Raw genomic sequence first — 7,225 nt, 5'->3', positions numbered from 1 at the left:
GGGGGCAAAATGGATCATGCACTATTACCGCTCAGCGGTAAAATACCGCTGAGAGCCATTCTAAGTGGGCTTGGACCAGTTTTCTTTTGTTCTTATGGGCTTGGACTTGTTTTATGTTATTTTTATGCCCTATTTAAGGACTTGCACGTCCTAGGGTTTGTATCTTTGGCTGAGACGAAGCAAACACTCTCTTTTGCACCCCTTGAAGGAAGATCTTGGATGCTCAGGCTACCTCCTCATCTTTCTAGGGTTCTATCTTTCATTCTTTCATTATTGTTCATCTAGTTTCACCATGAATATGGTGAACTAAACCTTGTATTGTTGTTGGGGAATCAATGTAGTCTTGTGAAACTCTCATATATGGAATTTATTTTAACGTCTTATATTAAGATATATGCTTTCTTTCATCTTTAGCTAGGGTTTTTCCTCTTTGCTTATTGCTTGCTTTGTTTAACTCATTCATTGCCATGATTATTGATTTTGTCGATACGGGAACGTATGGGGAAGTCTAGATCCGGGGAATTTCTCCCAATAGCATATTGGTTGCCTTTAAGCTCCTGCACTTTAAGAACTAATTACTAGGAATGCTAGGAATTGTATGAACTCGTAATTAAGGATATGCCTTCTTGCAAGGTGATTTAGAGAGTGGCATTAGCAATTGATGAAAAGAATGATGAATTCCTAAAAGTATATGAGAGTGGATAAGATGAAATTGATAATCCCAACAACATACTCATCCATCTAATTCATTAAAGTGTTTGTTTTCCTCTTTTCCATTGATCAAATTCATGCATACATGTTTAATTACTATCTTTTGCATTTAAACCATATAATCAATCGTTAACAAGTCTTAAATAATCAACAAATCATATAGCTAACTAGGCCCTTTGGGAAAACGATACTTGGTCTTACCTAGTTTTATTACTTGATACGATTCGGTCACACTTGCCGATTGTTAAACAAGTTTGTGGCGCCGTTTTTCGGTGTTCATAAATTTGTCATCAAAAACCTTTCTAGATTATTCACAATAAATTCAACCAAAGTACATTCTCAATCAAATTTTATTGTGTTTAATCATGTCTATTCTTAAATCTCCTAACCAAATTTAAAGCTAATCAATCAAAGTAAATTCTCAATTGATTATAGTTGAAATTATTACTAATCAACCAAAGTACATTCTAAATTGATAGTAAAAACCATTTAATCATATGAAAGTTCCTAAATTAAATCAAAGTAAATTCTCAATTAAACCTAGAAACCCTAGAACTCATATAATCAATATGCAAGTAGATTCAAACACATTATGATGCAAAAATCTTTATTTTTAACAAGATAGAGAGATGAAAGACATAGAGAGAACAACTTAAATCAATAATCAAAGTAAACAATTGCATTAACTAAACGTAAGCTCAAAATCCGTCATGGAATTACAGCAGAATAGCCCTAGATGCTTAGCTCTCCATGAATGGAGTTGAATACAAGATGAAATAAGAGAGAGAAGTGGTGAATGAATTAAGTGAAGTCCCTTTTTCTGCCTCCCTTGGGTCTCTTTATATAAGCTTGATTGGGCTTGGACTCTGAATAGTTTGTTGATTAGATATTTTTTTGTTGATATTCCCAAATTAAATTCAACAACTGAAGTTTATCTTTTAGATTTTCTGACTTTCCAAAATTGCACAAATACCCTGAAATTTCCTCTATTTGCACTTTAGCCCCTTCTGAATTTTCCAAATAAAATCTGATTTTGGACCTTGAATTGTCATTTGTACCAATAAAACTTATATTCTCAGCTGCATAAATAAACATTAGAACATCCAAGAATAATTTATGCGCTAAAACTCACTTTTTACGTCTCTTTATTTCCCAAACCCAACAATTTCAATCATCACAAATTCACTTAAAATAAACCATTTAAGCACAATTATCCCATCAAAAATTTGAATTTTAAAGCATAAATGTGGGCATAAATATGCACTCATCACACCCCCACACATATCCTTTTGCACTCCTGGGCAAAATTGATTAATTCCAAGACTTTGTTCTGAGTCATTTTATTCCATATTTGCATTTGGATCAAAAGAATGAGTAGCACTAGACATAGATCAATCATCTAGACATTACTTTATCATGAACATGCAAATGAAATCACTCTATTCTTCGCACATAAGTTGACTTTTTTGAATTCCCAAGAAAATAAAATATGAAAGATAACACTCAAGTCAATATGTATTTATTCCTCTCCAACTCTCTCAAGTGTTTTTGGCTTGTGTTTACACTCAAAATACCCATGTAAGTAGACACCCTTGATATTAACAAGACTCAATCATTCACATACTTCAGAAAACATGCAATTATTGATCATGAGGGCTTTTTAAAGGGTGTATTGAGGCCAACGCAAAGGTAGGAAATTTTCTTAGAATTTCTGAGCTTTTGAAATTGATATAGAAAGAGTAATGACACTTGATTTCAAAAACAACTCTATTTCTTGCTCTTTTAAGGAAGATTTTTTTTTCTTTTTTTTTTTAAAAAAAAAAACTTCAATTTTCATCTTCCTTTTTACCCTTTTTATTGTAAAAACAAACAAAATAGGGAACAAAATTAATTGTTTCCCACACCCCCACACTTAAACTATGCATTGTGTAACATCCCAAAAATACAGCAATAAACTATACAATAGAATAATTACATTTAATAATATTTCAGTTCAGTCTTACACTAGAAAAACCTACGGTTCTGGCCGAACGACCTTACAGAAAGATTACCGCTAAAATTGCACAGGATAAGCAAAACTGACCGAACGGTTTACAAAAGTTTAATCGAACGATTAAATGAAATCAAAAGAAAAGGTGATCAAACGACCACCTTACTATAACTAGACTACTGACCGAACGTCCTACTGTTAGATCTTAACTTCAACTTCTACCAAATTTTCTTCTTCCAGCGTATCTTCCAACAGCGCGTCCCCTTCTGCTCACATCCACACGGATGATCATTGCAACGACAAGACGAACGTACAAAACAAGACATGACAGGAAACACAGGGTAAGCTTATGTAATTTAATTCATGCATAACATACATTTCAAACAATCCAACACACAAGATACATATCATCATACGTATCATATAAAGCCTATTACTAGACTGACTGTCTAGACTGTATGAAATCTGTGTAGCTACAGGCGTTCTTGCACTCGGGTGATGTAGTAACTGGGATGCCTTCAACAGTTGCCACCCGAGGTTAGTCCTATCTGTCCAAAGTACCCCTAAGAACTAGGACCTCCTGCCGTTCCCACACATGACATACCCTCCTCTACGTGAGGACGAGTACTCACTGAACATCAGGATGAACAACCAGCTTAGCATGCCCACAGTCATACTTTACAAATTTCAATATTCATACATGAGTCGTCCCTTCCCGGAACGCTCGTCCATAATCCACAACACTTCCATATCACATTTCCTTCATCTTTCATTAATAAACATCTCATTTAGCCACCTCGTACAAAGATTCATGATAATTCAAAAGAACGAACGTTCAACCCGAGCTCAGAACTAGACCGAAAACGTAGAGCGAGACCGAGAGAGATCTCACATTTAAGAATAGATTAGGGCCAAGGGGGTTGACATCGGGTTGAGAAAGATAACGAGTACAATCATAAATCACCAGAACTAATGGAACGAGCGTCAATTTCAACATTGAGCCAATTAGATGAACTGACTCTTGATAACTCCAATTGAACATCAAAAAGACCAGACCAAGAACGAAGACTCCAGAATGAGACCAATGAATAAGGAGATTTCAAGGCCTTCAAAACTAATACTTAGAATGATTCACATGAAGAAACCGAACACTTGTGAATACTTAGTTTAATTGAATTTAGTATCAAGAAATCCAAAGGCCAGTCAAAGACTGAACACTATAATGAGTGAACCCTAGGGGGCTTGAACGAACGCTCGTATTAGGAAGTTTAACTTAAGGAGACAAAATGAGTGCCTGGTATAAGACCAAACACTTACTTAGTACGAACACTTGGTATAAGCCCAGGTGCTACTAACTTATAGAAAAGAGGCTTGATAAATATACTGAGATACTATTGAAGTAGTATTTAAGAATAACCATTTCATATATATATATATATATATATATATATATATATATATATATATATATATATATATATATATATATATACATACTCAAGTTTATAACCGAATATCAAGACAGAACTATGCTTGGCTGAACGCTCAAGCACGGTATTTCGAAGTGACTACGCTCGTCCTCAAATAGGATTCTTCCCAAATGAAAGAATCCACTACTAACCAAATTCACTAGAAAAATCGAACGGTCAAGGACCGTTTAGTAACAAACATACATTTTCTTAGGGGAATTCACATCAGGATCATTTATATTCCAACTCATTTATTAATATATAGTTTCACATCTTTATAATTTATATCATAATCAATTTTCATAAGATCAAACACCCATAACATAGCAATTAATCATACTTCATATAATTCATCAATTCAACGAACGTACATGCCATTCAAACATCATGCAAATTAAATCATATAAGCTTCCCTTACCTCTAGTGTGAACGATCGTCCTAGAGACAGAAAACGCTTCGTCTGACTACAGATCTTTCTAACCTCAACATTCAACGACTCTTCAAAGCAGAATCAAACAACAGAACAAAATGGTTCAGAATAAGGATATGAATTCATGCAACCAGAACTTGGTTTGCATGTGTCCGAGAACGATCGGCTAAGGATAAGAAGAACTTACCCGTTCAGAACTCAAAACTGATCGGTTCAAATTGAAGCTTGGGACGCCGGAAGTGCTTCTACGGTGCCTGAATGGAGATCGGAGTACAGAAATGGTGAGTTTCGGTAGAGAGAAGCGAGAGCTTTTTAGAGAGAAGAAGGAGAAATGGAAGATCAGAGATTTGGAGAAGAAGGTGCATGCAGCGAGAGTGTGACGTAACATTCAAAAACTCAGTTTTACTTAAAAGGAACGTCCGCTCAGCTGCTGACACTTGCATTCCACTATTTGATTTTGGATCCTCGTTGCTTGACACCTGGCGTCCGTTCAGAGGAGTTTTGGGTGCGTTTTTAATGATTCTGACATTCCCCCTAACTACAAAAATTTTCGTCCTCGAAAATTAAGACTTACCCGAAAATAGATAGGGATACAAGTCCCTCATGGCATCCTCCACTTCCCACGTAGAGTCGCCAGTCTTCTCATCCCACACCACTTTCACTAATCTGATGGCTTTCCCTTTGTAGTACTTGGTGCGACTGTCTTCAACACGAACAGGTTGCATCTCCAACGTTCGGTCTTGACGAAGACGAACGTCCTCTAACTCCAGTACATGAGTAGGATCTGCTATGTACTTCCGGAGTTGAGAAACGTGGAAGACTGGATGAAGGTTGGACAGTTGAGGAGGCAAGGATAACTCGTACGCCACTGGTCCGATTCTCCTTAGGATTTGATAAGGCCCAATGAACTTGGGAGATAGTTGATAACAGTTGAAAAACTGTTATTTTCATGCTTAAAATTTACATTAAAAGCAACCTTTACACTTAGAAACTAGCTTGAAATCATGCTTTTATCCATATTTTCAGAAATAAGAGAGCTGGACAGGTTTATGCTTGATTTCACTGTTTTTGTGCAGGTTTTAAGGTGAATTTAGTGAAAGAAGTGAAGAAGGAGAGAGATGGAATCAGAAAAGACATCAAAAAGTGCAAAAGGAGAAGCCGCAAGTACCGCTCAGTGGCAGTTTACCGCTGAGCGGCACTCAGGAGCTCACGGGAGGACCGCTGAGGGGCAAAATGGCCGCTGAGGGGAAGAAACTACTCATGCACTTACCGCTGAGCGGCAATTTACCGCAGAGCGACACACTTATGGGCTTGGACCTAGATTTTTTGTAATTTTAGAATAGTATATAAGCTTTAGGACGACCTAGGGTTTGTATCTTTGGCAAAGACGAAGCAAACACTCTCTCTTCCACCCCTTTGAAGGAGGATCTTGGATGCTCAGGCTACCTCTTCACCTTTCTAGGGTTTTATCCTTCATTCTTTCATTATTGTTCATCTAGGTTCACCATGAATATGGTGAACTAAACCTTGTATGTTTGTTGGGGAATCAATGTAATCTTTTGAAGCTCTCATATATGGAATTTGTGCTTGCATCTTAATCTAAGATTTATGCTTTCTTTCATCATTAGTTAGGGTTTTTCCTCTTTGCTTAATGCTTGCTTTGTTTAACTCATTCAATGCATGGTTATTGATTTTGTCTATACGGGAACGTACGGGGAAGTCTAGATCCGGGGAATCTCTCCCAATATTATATTGGTTGTCGTTAAGCTCCTGCAGTTGATGAACTAATTATTAGGAATGCTAGGAATTGTATGAACTCGTAATTAGGGAGAAGCCTTCTTGAAAGGTACTTTAGAGAGTGGCATTAACAATGATGATTTGAATGTTGAATTCCTAAAATATATGAGAGTGGATAAGATGAAATTGACCCCCAACAACATATTCATATATATATTTCATTGAAAGTGCTTGTCTTTTGCTTTTGCCATTGATCAAAACCTCATGCATACATGTTTATTTTCTGTTTTGCATATTAAACTTCAATTATTTCGTTCTTAAGTCTTAGCTAATAACAAACCACATAACTAAACTAGGCCGTGAGTCCTTTGGGAGAACGATACTTGGTCTTACCAAGTTTATTACTTGAACGATTCGGTCATACTTGCCGATTGTAAAACAAGTTTGTGACATCATATTTTGGTGATCATAAATTTGTTCATCAAGTTTTTGGCGCCGTTGCCGGGGACTCGTGGTTTAACTGGTTAATTTGTGTGATTATTGATTATCTTTGACTTTAATTTTGAATTTCTGTTTTTATTTTCTCTTTTTTTTTCGGTTTTTATTAGATTAGATTTTATTTTATTTTATTTTATTTTATCTTATCCTCTGTATCTTTTATCTTCTTATCAATTATTCTTTGTATCTTCTCTATCTTTTTGTGCTAACAAATATTTTCTAAAGTTTTGTGCCTAATGCTTGCAGGATGCAATTCGATCAAGAATTTGACTATATGGGCACTCAATTCTTCCAAGGTCAACAAAGGAAAGCAAGATATCTCATCTTTTAGGCAAAGAATGGAGGAATCACTAGGTCATGCATGGGACAGATACAAAAGCCTATTAAGAA

This window comes from Vigna umbellata, chromosome 7, assembly GCF_029865625.1.
Source record: "Vigna umbellata cultivar VRB3 chromosome 7, Vumbellata_1.0, whole genome shotgun sequence".
Taxonomy (NCBI): domain Eukaryota; kingdom Viridiplantae; phylum Streptophyta; class Magnoliopsida; order Fabales; family Fabaceae; genus Vigna; species Vigna umbellata.
The sequence above is the reverse complement of the archived record's forward strand: the minus strand, read 5'-3'. Positions refer to the sequence as shown.